The following is a 19,053-nucleotide window of genomic DNA, read 5'->3' as shown; positions in this document are numbered from 1 at the left end:
ATCTGCACCCCAGGCTGCCTGAAGGCCACGCTATCTGGTTGATCCTGGCTGCGATGGAGGAAGTCAGCCTATGCGTCTACATAGGCTAACTTCCTCCATAGACTGCAATACAAGTGTATAATCGTGAACTGCAGTCTATAGTACTGAACCAGCTATAAGAGCGTCACTTGTTCAGTTGTCCTAATGGGACATTAAAAACAAAGTTTAAAAAGTACAAAACAAAATTAATAAAGTGTGTGAAAAAATAAATAAATCAATAAAGCCCCAAAATGCCCATTTCCTACATCAAATGAATTATACAAAATAAAAAAACCTAAACATTTATTAAAACAAAAAAATATGCAAAAAAGGCTAGGTTAAATACACATCCAAATAAATGAAATTAAAATAGTGTCTAAAAAAGACAGGATGATAACGAATACAATAAATATTTATTAAAAATACAAAATACAACAACAGTTGTCGCAAATAATTTCACATAAATAAAAACAGGAGGAACAACCTCAGACAAATATTAATAATAGTAACAACCAGGTAGTGGGTGGCAAATATATATAAGTAAGGCATTAAATAAACTTAACCAAGCAAGGTAAAAATGTGGCAATAACAAAATACAAATAAACACTCAGTGCAAAATATGTGAGCAAGGGCACATAGTGCTGAACAATTATTATAATATACCCCAAAAGAAAACACCACTATGCATCATGGTATATAATACATAACAAAAGAATCCACCAGTGTAAACAATAAATATAGTCAACATGGAACCAAACTGGAAAGAGTTAATGAGTAAAAAATAGCCAATGCCTACCCACAGGACCTGGACACCCGACGCGCGTTTCGCCTCGCACAGGCTTCGTCAGGGGATATTATTTACCCTGTCATAGTGGGCTTTATATAGTGTAAGTCCAACTTACTAATTGGCCATTGTGGCAAATTAATCATTGGTGTCAGTGGTGCTGCCGAATAGAATGCGTGCGCACGCATGCGCGATACTCAGAAAAGCATCGCGAGAATCATTGGTGTCAGCGGCGCTGCCGGATCAAAATGAATGCGCACGCATGCGCGATATTAGAAAAAGGCATCGCGAGAATCCAGAATGTATAATCACGAAAAAGAAATCCACTGCGCATGCGCGCATCGCAGAAGGAACGATCAAGACCAAGACGGCTGAGGAACAAATGCGCATGTGCGCCTACGGCAGTAAAATAGAATGATGCCGCCAAATGGGCAAACACGTCCACATATGACCAATACAAGCCGTGATGGTAGTATATTACAAAAAGGGGGACAAGACTTATATGATGTCTCAATGAGATATATACTATATGACCTAAAAAGCACACTGGAAAGGTGCTAATATAAGGACATAGGTATATAAAATAAGGCCAAACCCACATATAACATAAAAAAACAGAGAAAAAGACGCACAGTGTGAATAGTGACATAAATAAAGACAAATACTTATGGACACAAAACAAACAATAGATAATAAATAGAGATGAGCGAACAGTGTTCTATCGAACACATGTTCGATCGGATATCAGGGTGTTCGCCATGTTCGAATCGAATCGAACACTGCGTGGTAAAGTGCGCCAAAATTCGATTCCCCTCCCACCTTCCCTGGCGCCTTTTTTGCACCAATAACAGCGCAGGGGAGGTGGGACAGGAACTACGACATCGGGGGCATTGAAAAAAATTGGAAAAAGTCATTGGCTGCCGAAATCAGGTGACCTCCATTTTAGACGAATAGTGGATTTCAAATCCGGGTCATATGAGAATGTGAACTTTGTGACTATGAGACAGGGATAGCTGTACAGGCAGGGATAGCTAGGGATAACCTTTATTTAGGGGGGAATGTTATTAAAAATAACTTTTTGGGGCTCTATCGGGTGTGTAATTGTGATTTTTGTGAGATAAACTTTTTCCCATAGGGATGCATTGGCCAGCGCTGATTGGCCGAATTCCGTACTCTGGCCAATCAGTGCTGGCCAATGCATTCTATTAGCTTGATGAAGCAGAGTGTGCACAAGGGTTCAAGCGCACCCTCGGCTCTGATGTAGCAGAGCCGAGGCTGCACAAGGGTTCAAGCGCACCCTCGGCTCTGATGTAGGAGAGCCGAGGGTGCACTTGAACCCTTGTGCACCCTCGGCTCTGCTACATCAGAGCCGAGGGTGCGCTTGAACCCTTGTGCACACTCTGCTTCATCAAGCTAATAGAATGCATTGGCCAGCGCTGATTGGCCAGAGTACGGAATTCGGCCAATCAGCGCTGGCTCTGCTGGAGGAGGCGGAGTCTAAGATCGCTCCACACCAGTCTCCATTCAGGTCCGACCTTAGGGCTAGTTCACACGTGAGTATAAGGGGAGGTTTTTGACAGTGGATTTCGCGTCCAAAACCTCCCCTTATAATGGTGGTCTATGGAGACCGCCGGGCTTCTGTTCTCCGCTAGCGGCGAGCTGCTGCTAGCGGAGAAAAGAAAGGACATGTCCTTTCTTCAGGCGGAAGCCGCGCTGTCTCAGTCGCGCGGCTTCCGCCCCCCGCAGCTCCCTCCTATGTCGGCTCATTCATTTGAGCCGACAGCAGAGGGTTAAGCCGTGACAGCGATGGTCGCGGCGGGCGGGTTTTGACAAGAGAGAGACGCGGCTCGCCGCGTCTCTCTCTGTGTCAAAACCCGCGCGGGCAGTTCACGTGTGAACTAGCCCTTAGACTCCGCCTCCTCCAGCAGAGCCAGCGCTGATTGGCCGAATTCCGTACTCTGGCCAATCAGCACTGGCTAATGCATTGTATTGGCGTGATGAAGCAGTGCTGAATGTGTGTGCTTAGCACACACATTCAGCTCTACTTCATCGGGCTAATAGAATGCATTGGCCAATCAGCGCTGGCCAATGCATTCTATTAGCGTGAACTGAGTTTGCACAGGGGTTCTAGTGCACCCTCGGCTCTGCTACATCAGATTGCTACATCTGATGTAGCAGTGCCGAGTGTGCATCAGATGTGTAGTTGAGCAAAACTGACTCAGCACTGCTAAGTCTCTGCATTCGCATAGGAATGCATTGGCCAGCCTTCGGCCAATCAGCGCTGGCTCTGCCGGAGGAGGCGGAGTCTAAGGTCGGACCTGAATGGAGACTGGTGTGGAGCGATCTTAGACTCCGCCTCCTCCAGCAGAGCCAGCGCTGATTGGTCGAGTTCCGTACTCTGGCCAATCAGCACTGGCCAATGCATTTCTATGGGGAAAAGTTAGCTTGCGAAAATCGCAAACTGACAGGGATTTCCATGAAATAAAGTGACTTTTATGCCCCCAGACATGCTTCCCCTGCTGTCCCAGTGTCATTCCAGGGTGTTGGTATCATTTCCTGGGGTGTCATAGTGGACTTGGTGACCCTCCAGACACGAATTTGGGTTTCCCCCTTAACGAGTTTATGTTCCCCATAGACTATAATGGGGTTCGAAACCCATTCGAACACTCGAACAGTGAGCGGCTGTTCGAATCGAATTTCGAACCTCGAACATTTTAGTGTTCGCTCATCTCTAATAATAAATAATGAAGGTGTGAAGTGAAAAAGGTGAATAAAAGTGCATAGTGCAAAGTGACAAAGAATGTAAAAAAATTAATTTACATATATTAGGACAAGGAATTCCATAAGTGAATCTGTAATAAATAAAGTGTCAAATATGCAAATAATGATAAAACACATGTGTAATCCAAATAGAGAATAAACACTGTGAAAAAGTAGAGTACAGGGTAAAAATAGAAATCCTATTAATATTATAAATGTGAAAGTTTGTGGGTTTGTGAGTTTGGATGTTCGGATGTTTGTTCCTCAATCACAGAAAAACCGCTTCACCGATTTGGCTGAAATTTTCCACAAACATAGTTAATACACCCGATTGTGCAATAGGCTACTTCTTGTCACAATAGCACACATACGTTTGTGCCAGGACCCCCACAAAACCCAAACTCGCACCACCATTTCTGCAATCTCACACACTTTGGACCATAGCAAGCCACAAAATTCCTATTGCCCTCTTCAGCCTCGCCCCTAACCCCACACAATCACATATACATATACTTTACCACTTTGCCCCTCACCTTAACGATACTCCAGGAGGCTCTCTTTAACGCTCCGGAGCAGCCATGTTTGCCGACCCCCACCGCTCTGACAATCCGCGACACCGCCCACCCATGTCAATACCCCTAGGCGGTCTAATAAATGCAAAAAAAAAAGTTTACAAAAAGTAAAAAAAATATAAAAAAAATAAATAAAAAGGATTAAAAATTCAAATCACCCCCCTTTCCCTAGAACACATATAAAAGTAGTCAAATACTGCGAAACACATACACGTTAGGTATCCCCACGTCCGAAATCGCCCGCTTTACAAAGATATACAAATATTTTTCCTGTTCGGTAAACGCCGTAGCGGGAAAAATGGTCAAAAGTGCCAAACCGCCATTTTTTCACTGTTTTGATTCTGATAAAAAATTGAATAAAAAGTGATCAAAGCAATAACATTTCCCGAAAATGGTAGAACTACAAAGTACACCCGGTCCCGTAAAAAAAGACGCCCTATACATCCCCGTACACGCACGTATAAAAAAGTTACGGCTGTCAGAATATGGCGACTTTTCAAAAAATAATTTTTTAAAACAGTTTGGGATTTTTTTAAGGGGTCAAAATGTAAATAAAACCATATAAATTTGGTATCCCCGGAGTCGTAACGAAACACAGAATACAGGGGACATGTCATTTTGGTTGCACAGTGAACGCCGTAAAACCAGAGCCCATAAGAAAGTCGCAGAACTGCATTTTTTCTTCAAATCCACCCCATTCAGAATTTTTTCCCTGCTTCCCAGTACATTATATAGAATAAATAATGGTGGCATCATGAAGAAAAATTTGTCCCAGGAAAAATTAAGACCTCATATGGCTCTGGGAGCGGAGAAATAAAAAAGTTATGGGGTTTAGAATGAGGGGAGTCAAAAACAAAAATCAAAAAATTCCATCGGCGGGAAAGGGTTAACTTCAAATACTTCTGTCCCAAAGTCACTATGTAAAGTTTCTCACAACACCGTATATATAGCAGCTCAAATACAAATTACCTTCAGCACAAAAGTCTCACGTATTCTCTGAATTACAGCAAAAACAAGATACAAACTTACATTTCATATCCCATCCCTTATACACAGTACGAAAACCCTACCCGCGCCTGTATATACCCACTGCTACAATCACTGCAGACGAAGTCGCGGGTAACAGCTAGTTTTTATATAAATAAACTTAATAAATTGCTGACCAGAGAACCAAAGAAATAGAGTCGCACCGAAAAAATTTTTAAGGAAAATTTAAAGAAAGGGAGCAAAACTCATGGCTTCATTCAATCCATTAGGATGGACTGTGTTCAATCGGAAGATCCATTGGCATTCTTTCTGGGCCAATATTTGGCGCCAATTGCCCGAACGAGTATTAATAAGAACTTGATCAATTGCCCGAACACGAAGGAGTGTGGAATCGCAGTTATGGTGGATTTTAAAATGTTTTGGTAGTTTTTAAAGTCTGAACATCCTCATTCGTACGCGCATTATCTATACCCAACACATGTTCCCTTATGCGTCGTCTAAGTTCCCTAGTCGTTAGCCCAACATAAATAAGATTACAGGGACAGAGTAAAAAATAAACGACCCCTGACGATTGACAATTCAATGAAAACCTGATGGAATATGTCTTGGATTTATCAAAATTCCAAAATGTGTTACAATTATCAATATTGGGACAAGCTATGCAATTGCCACAGGGCTTGCAGCCATTAACTGGTGGTCCAGTACCAAAGATATAAGGTTGGGGGGAAGATTGATAATGACTATGTACAAGAGAATCACGTAGATTCCGACTACGGCGATATGTGATCGTAGGCTTGGACTTAACATAAGAACCAATAACAGGATCCTGTACCAATAGATGCCAATATTTTCTTAATATTTTATAAAAGGAAAATGTTTGTTTTGGTACCGTGTTAGCCAGTTTGGAAGCATATAAAAAGTCCCTGTCCTAGGGCTTGCTGGTATGAGGCTGCTTAGGCTTATTGCTCCATTCCCCCCTCCCTCCTGTAATCCTACCCTGTGCCCAGTCATAAATATGCAGCCTCTACAGAGTGTTTTTTAGTTATATCTGAAGAAGAAGCTCAGAGGAAAGCTTCGAAACGTCATATTCTGTCATCATTATGAGTTAGCCATTAAAAAAGGTATCACCTACTGAAGACTTGCAAAGTTTTTTTTGTTTTGTATATTTAATATTTTATTTAATTCAAAACTTCGTGAAGAATAATTGGTAATATACCGTACTAAACTATCGGGTTTAGAGTTCTTCCTCCTTTTTTGGAATGTATCCCTCCGGTTAGTGGAGGCAGCACGACGAAAACCTTGTAATATATCCTCCTCATAATAACCTCGGTTACGGAAACGATCTCCCAATTGGCGAGATGATCCTAAAAAAGCTTCATCCGTGGAGCATAATCTGCGAGTTCGTAAAAATTGTCCTACTGGGATGTTCTTAATAAGATTTCTGGGATGTGAAGATCTTGCATGCAATAAGGAGTTAGTGGAAGTTTCCTTCCGGAACACGTCTGTCTCAATACATCCATCCGTCGCAACCTTCAACTTGACATCCAGGAATTCCAGTTCACTAGAACTGTATTTGTATGTGAGAAAAATATTTTTGTTATTAGAATTAAGAAAATTAAAGAAAAAATCCAGTTCCTGAACATCCCCCTGCCAAATAATAAAAATATCGTCGATAAATCGACCCCAAAAGTGCACTTGCTCAATAAAAGGTGGTGATTCAGTAAAGAAAAGTGTGCGTTCCCAAAGCCCCAAAAATAAATTAGCATAAGCTGGTGCACAGGAAACCCCCATAGCAGTGCCTTGTGACTGTAAATAAAATCCTTCCTTAAAAGTGAAAAAATTGTGAGTCAAAGAAAATTGTAATAAATCCAAAAGAAACTTACCCAACTTAACATCAAAATTAGACATAGTGAGGAATGCTTGTACTGCTTCGATACCGTCATGATGACGTATTGAGGTATATAGTGACTCAACGTCACGTTACCATAAGCATATTTTGTTCCAAGTGTATACCATCTATTTTAGATAGAAAGTCGGTTGTGTCCCTAATAAAGGAAGGAAGTGTCTCAACAAGTGGTTTCAAATAAAAATCCAAGTATCTGCAAATAGGTTCGCACAGGCTTGAATTACCTGATACAATGGGACGTCCAGGTGGACAGGTAATATTCTTATGCACTTTAGGCAGAAGATAGAAGGTTGCGACGGATGGATGAGAAGGCAACAGGTAAGTAGATTGTTGTGATGAAATTATACCATTATCCACAGCTTCCTGCAATAAGATCGACAATTCAGACTGAAATTTGGTAAGGGGATTAAATGTGAGTTTTTTTATAATTTTCAATATTCCTGAGTTGTCTGAATGCTTCCCGTTCGTATAATTTTTTGGGCCAAAAAAAATTTTGCACTGAGTGTTTATTTGTATTTTGTTATTGCCACATTTTTACCTTGCTTGGTTAAGTTTATTTAATGCCTTACTTATATATATTTGCCACCCACTACCTGGTTGTTACTATTATTAATATTTGTCTGAGGTTGTTCCTCCTGTGTGAAATTATTTGCGACAACTGTTGTTGTATTTTGTATTTTTAATAAATATTTATTGTATTCGTTATCATCCTGTCTTTTTTAGACACTATTTTAATTTCATTTATTTGGATGTGTATTTAACCTAGCCTTTTTTGCATATTTTTCTGTTTTACATTCTCTTTTAGAGTCTGTTTTTTGCGTCCATATATATAATGGATTATAAGGCGAGAGAAGCTACATGGCGTTTACAAATGGATGCCATTTTTGGTGGGTCTAATGCTCAGTCTGAAACTGCTGACCAGAGATCCATTCGTGATTTAAAAAGCACCATGAAGAAATTGTCAATTAAACAAATGAGAAACTGGTGGAACAAAACTTTTTTAGAAAACTATATTAGTAAGCAACTCATTCCACGGGGGCTGCGTATTCAAGTATATCCATCTTTTGATAACATCAGTAATGATTTTACCACTCGGTGGGAGGCTATTTGTTCCAATGCCAGTAAGGCATTTATGGAACTTATTATTGAGTATAATACCAAACAAATTGAGGATCTTCTAGTGGAGATTGATAAACTTGAACGTGATCTTAAAAGGAAACTCTCTCAAGCTGAACTAGATATTTTTAAAAAGGAGCTTGATGATTCCATCAATACAGCGGAAAAACAAATACAATCAGTCAAAAGTAAGAAATTACAAAGAGATACTTTAGATTTTCAACAAAATCGAGTATATAAGTGGAAATTTAGTAGCAATCCCCCCCGTAGTAGATCATCTTCTGTATCGTCTATTCACTCGACTGGTGGAGATTCATCCAACTCATTTCGCGGTCGAGAAAAGTACCAGACGAGACAATTTAAAAGGAAAAATGACAATCTAGACGGTGGATCTCGCAAGAGGAATTCTTCCTTTATTAATGGTGGAATGGTAAGTAACGATTCTAGTAATATGCAAATCATTAATCTTTCTGAACATCATCTTACGCCTCAGCAAACAGAGGTTCTTATGCTTGGTTTAAATTTTGCTCCTGCTTCCAGGCTTGATTCCTTTGATGCTATTAAAGATCTCCACCTGTTCGCTCGAAAACTTATTTTTAAAAAGATTTTTCACGCTTCATCTGATTCATCCCTACTTCCTTCAACACAAGAACAAATTGCTTTGCAAGTATTAAATGAGTTGTCTGATGGTGGTGACAACAACAACTCGGGTGAGTTTCCTAGGCAATTAATCCCTAGTTCCAAAAAATTCCCCCCTCTGTCCTTATCTAACAATGTAGAAGTATTTGTTAATGCAGTAAGTAATGATATTAAAAAAATTCCATCAAGCATTCATCATGACAATCTTGACAGGGGACAGAGACTAGCCCTACGTCAGTTATCAGAATTATCAGATGTTGTAATAAAACCTTCTGACAAGGGGGGGAATGTTGTCCTTTGGCCCAAAAAATTATACGAACGGGAAGCATTCAGACAACTCAGGAATATTGAAAATTATAAAAAACTCACATTTAATCCCCTTACCAAATTTCAGTCTGAATTGTCGATCTTATTGCAGGAAGCTGTGGATAATGGTATAATTTCATCACAACAATCTACTTACCTGTTGCCTTCTCATCCATCCGTCGCAACCTTCTATCTTCTGCCTAAAGTGCATAAGAATATTACCTGTCCACCTGGACATCCCATTGTATCAGGTAATTCAAGCCTGTGCGAACCTATTTGCAGATACTTGGATTTTTATTTGAAACCACTTGTTGAGACACTTCCTTCCTTTATTAGGGACACAACCGACTTTCTATCTAAAATAGATGGTATACACTTGGAACAAAATATGCTTATGGTAACGTGACGTTGAGTCACTATATACCTCAATACGTCATCATGACGGTATCGAAGCAGTACAAGCATTCCTCACTATGTCTAATTTTGATGTTAAGTTGGGTAAGTTTCTTTTGGATTTATTACAATTTTCTTTGACTCACAATTTTTTCACTTTTAAGGAAGGATTTTATTTACAGTCACAAGGCACTGCTATGGGGGCTTCCTGTGCACCAGCTTATGCTAATTTATTTTTGGGGCTTTGGGAACGCGCACTTTTCTTTACTGAATCACCATCTTTTATTGAGCAAGTGCACTTTTGGGGTCGATTTATCGACGATATTTTTATTATTTGGCAGGGGGATGTTCAGGAACTGGATTTTTTCTTTAATTTTCTTAATTCTAATAACAAAAATATTTTTCTCACATACAAATACAGTTCTAGTGAACTGGAATTCCTGGATGTCAAGTTGAAGGTTGCGACGGATGGATGTATTGAGACAGACGTGTTCCGGAAGGAAACTTCCACTAACTCCTTATTGCATGCAAGATCTTCACATCCCAGAAATCTTATTAAGAACATCCCAGTAGGACAATTTTTACAAACTCGCAGATTATGCTCCACGGATGAAGCTTTTTTAGGATCATCTCGCCAATTGGGAGATCGTTTCCGTAACCGAGGTTATTATGAGGAGGATATATTACAAGGTTTTCGTCGTGCTGCCTCCACTAACCGGAGGGATACATTCCAAAAAAGGAGGAAGAACTCTAAACCCGATAGTTTAGTACGGTATATTACCAATTATTCTTCACGAAGTTTTGAATTAAATAAAATATTAAGAAAATATTGGCATCTATTGGTACAGGATCCTGTTATTGGTTCTTATGTTAAGTCCAAGCCTACGATCACATATCGCCGTAGTCGGAATCTACGTGATTCTCTTGTACATAGTCATTATCAATCTTCCCCCCAACCTTATATCTTTGGTACTGGACCACCAGTTAATGGCTGCAAGCCCTGTGGCAATTGCATAGCTTGTCCCAATATTGATAATTGTAACACATTTTGGAATTTTGATAAATCCAAGACATATTCCATCAGGTTTTCATTGAATTGTCAATCGTCAGGGGTCGTTTATTTTTTACTCTGTCCCTGTAATCTTATTTATGTTGGGCTAACGACTAGGGAACTTAGACGACGCATAAGGGAACATGTGTTGGGTATAGATAATGCGCGTACGAATGAGGATGTTCAGACTTTAAAAACTGTACCAAAACATTTTAAAATCCACCATAACTGCGATTCCACACTCCTTCGTGTTCGGGCAATTGATCAAGTTCTTATTAATACTCGTTCGGGCAATTGGCGCCAAATATTGGCCCAGAAAGAATGCCAATGGATCTTCCGATTGAACACAGTCCATCCTAATGGATTGAATGAAGCCATGAGTTTTGCTCCCTTTCTTTAAATTTTCCTTAAAATTTTTTTCGGTGCGACTCTATTTCTTTGGTTCTCTGGTCAGCAATTTATTAAGTTTATTTATATAAAAATTTCTATTTTTACCCTGTACTCTACTTTTTCACAGTGTTTAATCTTTATTTGGATTACACATGTGTTTTATCATTATTTGCATATTTGACACTTTATTTATTACAGATTCACTTATGGAATTCCTTGTCCTAATATATGTAAATTAACTTTTTTACATTCTTTGTCACTTTGCACTATGCACTTTTATTCACCTTTTTCACTTCACACCTTCATTATTTATTATCTATTGTTTGTTTTGTGTCCATAAGTATTTGTCTTTATTTATGTCACTATTCACACTGTGCGTCTTTTTCTCTGTTTTTTTATGTTATATGTGGGTTTGGCCTTATTTTATATACCTATGTCCTTATATTAGCAACTTTCCAGTGTGCTTTTTAGGTCATATAGTATATATCTCATTGAGACATCATATAAGTCTTGTCCCCCTTTTTGTAATATACTACCATCACGGCTTGTATTGGTCATATGTGGACGTGTTTGCCCATTTGGCGGCATCATTCTATTTTACTGCCGTAGGCGCACATGCGCATTTGTTCCTCAGCCGTCTTGGTCTTGATCGTTCCTTCTGCGATGCGCGCATGCGCAGTGGATTTCTTTTTCGTGATTATACATTCTGGATTCTCGCGATGCCTTTTTCTAATATCGCGCATGCGTGCGCATTCATTTTGATCCGGCAGCGCCGCTGACACCAATGATTCTCGCGATGCTTTTCTGAGTATCGCGCATGCGTGCGCACGCATTCTATTCGGCAGCACCACTGACACCAATGATTAATTTGCCACAATGGCCAATTAGTAAGTTGGACTTACACTATATAAAGCCCACTATGACAGGGTAAATAATATCCCCTGACGAAGCCTGTGCGAGGCGAAACGCGCGTCGGGTGTCCAGGTCCTGTGGGTAGGCATTGGCTATTTTTTACTCATTAACTCTTTCCAGTTTGGTTCCATGTTGACTATATTTATTGTTTACACTGGTGGATTCTTTTGTTATGTATTATATACCATGATGCATAGTGGTGTTTTCTTTTGGGGTATATTATAATAATTGTTCAGCACTATGTGCCCTTGCTCACATATTTTGCACTGAGTGTTTATTTGTATTTTGTTATTGCCACATTTTTACCTTGCTTGGTTAAGTTTATTTAATGCCTTACTTATATATATTTGCCACCCACTACCTGGTTGTTACTATTATTAATATTTGTCTGAGGTTGTTCCTCCTGTTTTTATTTATGTGAAATTATTTGCGACAACTGTTGTTGTATTTTGTATTTTTAATAAATATTTATTGTATTCGTTATCATCCTGTCTTTTTTAGACACTATTTCAATTTATTAAAACAATACATATTTGGTATTGCCGCATCTGTAACAACATAAAACTGAAGCAATATTTAACGTACACAAGGAACATCGCAATTTTTTTTTTTTTTTGCCATTTCACCCTACAAAATATGGTATAAAAAGTGATCAAAAAGTCATGTGTATCACTCATTTAAATACTTGGGTATCCACCTCTCCTCCTCCTACTGCACTCTATACTCTGATAACTTTCCCCACCTCTTTAGTGAGCTTCATTCGCTCTTAGACAATTGGCCTCATAGGCCGTATTATGGCGGTCAAGATGAAACTCCTACTTAAACTTCTTTACTTCTTTGAAACCCTCCCTGTTGCTGTCCCTTGTTCTGAACTCCGGTCCCTTCAGAAGACTGTCTTCCAGTTCATCTGGAATAGGAAACACCATCGTATCTCTCGCTCTGTTTTGCTGGCGAGTAAGACTGAGGGAGGTCTTGGGGTCCCAAACCTTCTCTACTACTATTGGGATGCCCACCTCCGCTGCGTCCCTTTTTGGGCTGCTTCCCAAGAATTTACTAGGTGGGTCGAAATTGAAAAACTGTGGTTAGCCCTGACCCACCATAATGCCTTTTTATGGTCCCACTCCCCCTCCCCCGGCTTTAGCTGTTTCCCTCTTAGGTCCCATCCAATTCACTAGATCCATTTGGGCGACATGTAGTAAGTTAGTTCCGCTTGCTTCGCTCCTCCATGGTCTCTTTCCTATTCAACTCACTCCTCCCAGAGGGGCTGAGCTCTCGCATGGTTCGTGCCTGGGGTGGTCTCAGTTTGTTCCACGCAGCAGATCTTATTGACCCCTTTTCCCTGGAACTCAAGCCCTTCAATTATTTCACTTCTTCCCTGCGCATGCCTGGTTCAGAGTGGTTCCACTACCAGCAGATTGCAGAATTTTATGTGCACTATGTTTGGAGGCCATTGGGTTTCCGTCCCCACCGGTTTCGAGACGGGCACCTCTACTAAAGGTCTGATTTCAGACATCTACCGGTTGTTGTCCTCTCCGGAGGGGCGGTCTCCCCTGATCCACAGATATATGACCCGATGGTCCTCTGACCTGGGAAGGCAGATTTCTTTACCTCAATGGCAGATCATCTGGTCCCCTGCCAATTAATCCTCCACCTGTATTACCGTGAAACCCAATTTAAAATTCTGCTTCAGTGGTACCATACCTTAAACTGGTATCATGCCCTCCTCCATACCTTAAATCCTAGCATTTCTCCTACCTGCTGGAGGTGTTTGTCTGCCCCGGGGACTCTTTTCCACATTTTTCTGGGATTGCTCCCTGATTCGCCCATTTTGGTTGGAGATCCGGTTTATTATGAACGATGTCTTCTCCCTTGCAATTCCGCTAGACCCTATGGTATATCTCCTCAATCTTCCCCCTCGCTCCCTGAGCAAACATTCGTCGGTTCTATTTTTATATATCTGTACTGCAGTTAAATCCCTTATAGCCCACCATTGGAAGTCTTCTCACCCGCCCTCCATTCCTTTCCTCCTAGCTCGTATTAAAGATGTTAAATGCTTGGAGTTCCTTACGGCTTCCCTAAACAACACAGTTGAGAAGTTTCGAGCTGTTTGGGTGCCCTGGGATTCGTATTGTGCTACTCGTGGTCTCTGACTTCCTTCCCTCTCCGTTCCCTCCTCCCTCCATATGATCTCTTGTCTTTATCTCTTGTCTTTTCTCTCTACCTGTCCTCTCCCTTATTTGCATTTGTTGCTGACCTAGTTGTACACCATGGCTGTGGTTTTGTTACTTTGCTCTATATTTTGCCCAACTTTTATGGTTTTGGCGGTAGTCTTTGCCCTTTATTGTTTACTTACTGTTTATTTGAAAAATCTCAATAAAAATTACAGTTAAATTTAAAAAAAAGTCATATGTACCCGAAAACGATACCAATAAAAAGCCAGGTTGTCCTGCAAAAAATAAGCCAACCAACTCTGTTCCCAAATACACTGCTCAAAAAATAAAGGGAACACTCAAACATTGGAGTCACTCCCAAAATTAAAGTGGAAAAACACACTACAGGCTGATCCAACTTTGATGTAATGTCCTTAAAACATGTCAAAATGAGGCTCAGTAGTGTGTGTGGCCTCCACGTGCCTGTATGACCTCTCTACAACGCCTGGGCATGCTCCTGATGAGGTTGCGGATGGTCTCCTGAGGGATCTCCTCCCAGACCTGGACAAAAGTATCTGCCAACTCCTGGACAATCTGTGGTGCAACGCAACGTTGGTGGATGGAAGGAGCGCTATGTGGCTTTTGGAGCGCAGATTTAGATAGTTTGGTTTTTAGACACCATGATCCTTTTGCATAGCTCCTGAAGTGCCAGTAAAGTGTAATCTCCTGACATGTGACCTCATTTTGGAAAATACACCCCTGAAGGAATTTATCCAGGGGTATATTGAGCATTTTTAACCCCCAAGGGTTACTATAATTGATTTTCCAGAAATGAATATGAAATGTGAAAATGACAATTTTTCCAGGAATATGTCATTTCAGTGCGCTCCATGAGCTGTTGTGCCCAGGATACCCGCTTACCAGTTTTTGGAGTGTGCGTCTCTGCTGATACAAGCTGAGCACAACATATCGAGCACTGAAATTCCGTCTAATCTATGGAAAAACTGCAATTTTTTCTTTTCATTATCAGATGTTCGTTAATTTTTGTAAATGAAATGAATGCAACATTCAAGGGTTAAAATGCTTGCTATGCCATTTGATAAATCCCTTTAGTGGTGTAGTTTTCAAAATTGGGTCACATGTCTGCGGATTTCACTTTATTGGCAATTCAACGGCTCTGCAAAAGTAGTCTAATGTCCAAAAACCAAACTGTACTCCAAAAATCAAAATAGCGTGCCTTCCCTTCTATTCCCAGCTATGCCCAAACAGTAGTTTATACCTACATATTACATTGTTAAGTACGTTATCTTGGGTACACCAGTGTCATACATGTGGGCATAAACTGCAGTTTGGGCACACCTCAGGGTGCGGATATAAATGTGCTTTTGGAGCGCAGATTGTTGGTTTTTGGATGCCATATCATGTTTGCAGAGACCGTATAATTGCTCCTACAAAATCGGGGTCACTTCTTTGGGATTTCCAAGTTACTGGCACCTCCAGGGCTCTGAAAAAACAACATGGCATCTTGAAAGTCCCTCTAAATCTTTACTCCAAAAGCTAAATAAAGTAGTACGCCCACATATACATCTTCTTTGTACTCTGGATAGCCCAGTTAATAGTTTTACAAGTGTGTGTCTCTGATGACACAAGGTGGGATATATTGGCACTGAAATGGCATATATGATTCGAAAATTGCAATTCTCTTTCTGTACCATTTACTGTGCAATACCAATTGTGGAAAAACCTGTGGGGTCAAAATGCTCACTGTACCCCTTGATGAATAACTAAATGGGTAATGTTTTTTAAAATGGGGTCACTTCTTTGGGGTCTCAACTGTTCTGGTACCTCAGGGGACTTACATACATGGCTTAGTGAAAATGCTTTATGCTGCCAAATCCATGGTCCTTTTCCATTCTGAACCCTGGTCAGGTATTTACATATCTAGGAGATCCTGCATTACAATTTATGGGGTCTATGTCTCTGGTGGCACATGGTAGGCACAATATATTGGGCACTGAAATTGCATATAAGATTTGAAAATTGCAGTTCTCCTTCTGTACCATTTGCTATGCAGTACCATTGGGAAAAGTTTGTGGAGTTAAAATGCTCACTTTACCCCTAGATTAATTCTTTAAGGGGTGTAGTTTTGAAAATGGGGTCACTTTTGGGGATTTTCCATCGTTGTGGTACGTCTAGGGCTCTGCAAATGTGACATTGTACCTATAAACCATTGGTGTAAAATCAGAGCCAGAACAGCGGTCAGCGGAAAAGACTGAGGCTCACACCGGCTGAAGAAATATTAGTTAAGTATTGTATGTAGTTTCCTTAGTGGTAATGCAATAAGAGACCACTTGATGGAGATAAGCAATACAAAATGCTGTTAAGAACTGATACATATATAATTACATAGTAGATGAGGTTGATTGAAGACATCAGTCCAACAAGTCCAACCTATAACCCTACAACCCCCCTACAGTGTTGATCCAGGGGAAGGCAAAAAACCCTGAGGTATTGGAGATCTTACTAGTAAAGGTTATCAAAAACAAGAAAAAGGTTAATATCATTAATATCTTTGTAGTGAAATTTAAAAAAAATAATTTAATGGACTTGCACTAAAGGAATAATGGTCTCCAATAGTGAAGTGAGACTTTTGGGTTGTAAACTGGTAAACAGGTACCTTGCTACAGAATGTAAAAATGGCGGCAGCTTCAATGGTGAGTCTTCTTAACCCTTTCCCGATATTGGCCGTAACAGTATAGCAGATGCCAGGTCTATAAAGATGGCAGCCGACTTCAATAATCGCAGGCATTACAGGCCAGGAATCCCCCCCACTCCCAAAGTTAAAAAAAATAGCTTACCGTTAGGGTAAGTTCACATGGGATTTTTGGACTGGAACCTGATGTACAAACTTATATAAATAGTCTTCCCATATGGTAGCAGAAAATAAATAAAAATTTCAAACCGCTGTTTTTTTCCTGTTTTGCATTCGATAAAAATTGACTGAAAAGTGATTAAAGCAAAAAGGTATAACTAAAACATACATCTGGCCCTGCAAATAAAGACACCCTCTGCATTGAAATATGAAAAAGTAGCGGGTGTCAGAATATGGCAACTTTTAGAAGTAAGGCAAATAAAAGTTGGGAGGACAAAATCCCTCCATTTTCTAAAGGCAATTTTTTCAGGTTAAGGACTGCATTCATGCAGCTATTGTCAGATAGTGATACAGGATTTAAATCTACATTGAGAAAGTATTTATCAAAATGTATACCCATGAGTAACAATTCTTAAATTAAAGCGGTTTTCTGGGCAAAACATTTTTTTTTTCAAAAAAGGTCTGTTAGTGCTATTAATAGGTGCTATTAATAATGTGCACCCAAATTTCTTTAGCAGTGATTTGAGTGATTTCTGCGTTTCTCTCTGAGTTTCTAGCATCTTTTGGATTTGTTTACATGGGCATCTTTCTGTTCTGTGTTATTACTACAAATACCATAATGCCTTGCGCTTCACTCTGAGTTGACTAACACTATGTCCCTCTCTCACTTCCTCCCCCTCTTTTTCTTACTCACACTCCCTCCCTGTTTCCCTAGCTACCCCACCCACTACTGTTAAGGAGTTGAGTCGGACCCTCCGCGGCGGTATGCATGGGTTTCCAGTCCTCTCCTCACCCGGATCGGTGGCTTCTTCTTTTGGAGCAAGGGTGATGCTGGGCCTGTCAGACCCTATTTATGTTGAGCTTCTGCTCCGGCTCACTGCTGACTATTCAGTCCACTCTGAACTCACTCTCCACTATTCAGTTAGCTCTCCTCTGCTGTGTCTCGTGTGTTTCCTGCCTTGATCTCCTGGTTTAGTTTTTGACTCTGCTTTTGCCTTCCAACTCTGTACTCTGCTCTCTCCTGTTAATGACCCCAGCTTGCCTTCAGACTACTGCTCCTTGAACATGACTTGGTATCGCTCTGCTTTCCGGTTAATAACCTGGTCTGCTTGACATGTCTCCTGCATCCTCTCTGTGCTGTGATGACCTCACATTGACAAACCAGATTGGATGACTACTCTTTTGGTGCACTTCTGCCATCTACTGGCTGCCACCATCCACTGCCTTCTGATTATTCAGACCTTCGTCTCAACTCTGAAAACCTTATGGTAAGTGATTCCAGTTTCTTGGTCTGCTGTGACTAGTGGTGCACTGTGCATCCAGCGCTCTGATCTGTACCTCCCTGCCCAATCGCAGCTTCCAAATCCATCCCCAAAATCAGGGGCTAAGGTGAGCATCTCTGGAGGGTTGGGATTGGTGCGGCTCAGAGTGCATAGGAAAATGTATTCAGAATGTGGTTGAATTGGAGAAACACTGTTCCTGCACCATTCTTATGGGCTTTATTTTTGCAGCATTCACTGTGAAGCCAAAATGACATCTCATTTGTATTCTGTGGGTTGGTACGATACCAAATTTAGGCGTTTTCTGTATAGGTATAATAGAGGCAGAAAGTCCGCAGAGGAAAACACTGATAAAACAGTCACTCTTGGACTCCTCAATTACTCCAAGTGCAAACATGTTTTTAACCTCCTCAGATATGAGCTTCAGGTACCCAATACGGTTTTACAATAACCTGTTCCTGCGGCTCAGAGACAATGTCATGTCTATCACATTGGTCATCCAGGAATCTCCAAAAACCCATCATTATTTTTCTATGAAAACTCATTTGTCTCCTGTGTATGTGCTGTAGACAGGGAATTGGGTGAAGCCTTACCAGGAGTATTTACCCTTTCAGTAGTAACCTTGCTTGGGGTACCTACCGCTTTCAATGTTTTTCTGTCCTTCCAGGGTTTAGTAAATTTATTTGGTATATTTGTTTGGGCTTCCTCTTGCCCGGCTGGTACACCTTATAGTTCACTTCCCCCACTCTCTCAACAATTTCATATGGCCCTTGCCATTTGGCCAGAAATTTACTTTCTACAGTGAGAACTAATACCAACATCCGATCACCTGGATTAAAGGTCCTAAGTTTAGCCGTTCTGTTACAGACATGGCTCTGAGCCATTTGGGACTGCTCCATATGTTCCTTCACAATAGG

The sequence above is a fragment of the Leptodactylus fuscus genome, chromosome 6 (assembly GCF_031893055.1).
Source record: "Leptodactylus fuscus isolate aLepFus1 chromosome 6, aLepFus1.hap2, whole genome shotgun sequence".
Lineage (NCBI taxonomy): Eukaryota > Metazoa > Chordata > Amphibia > Anura > Leptodactylidae > Leptodactylus > Leptodactylus fuscus.
The sequence above is the reverse complement of the archived record's forward strand: the minus strand, read 5'-3'. Positions refer to the sequence as shown.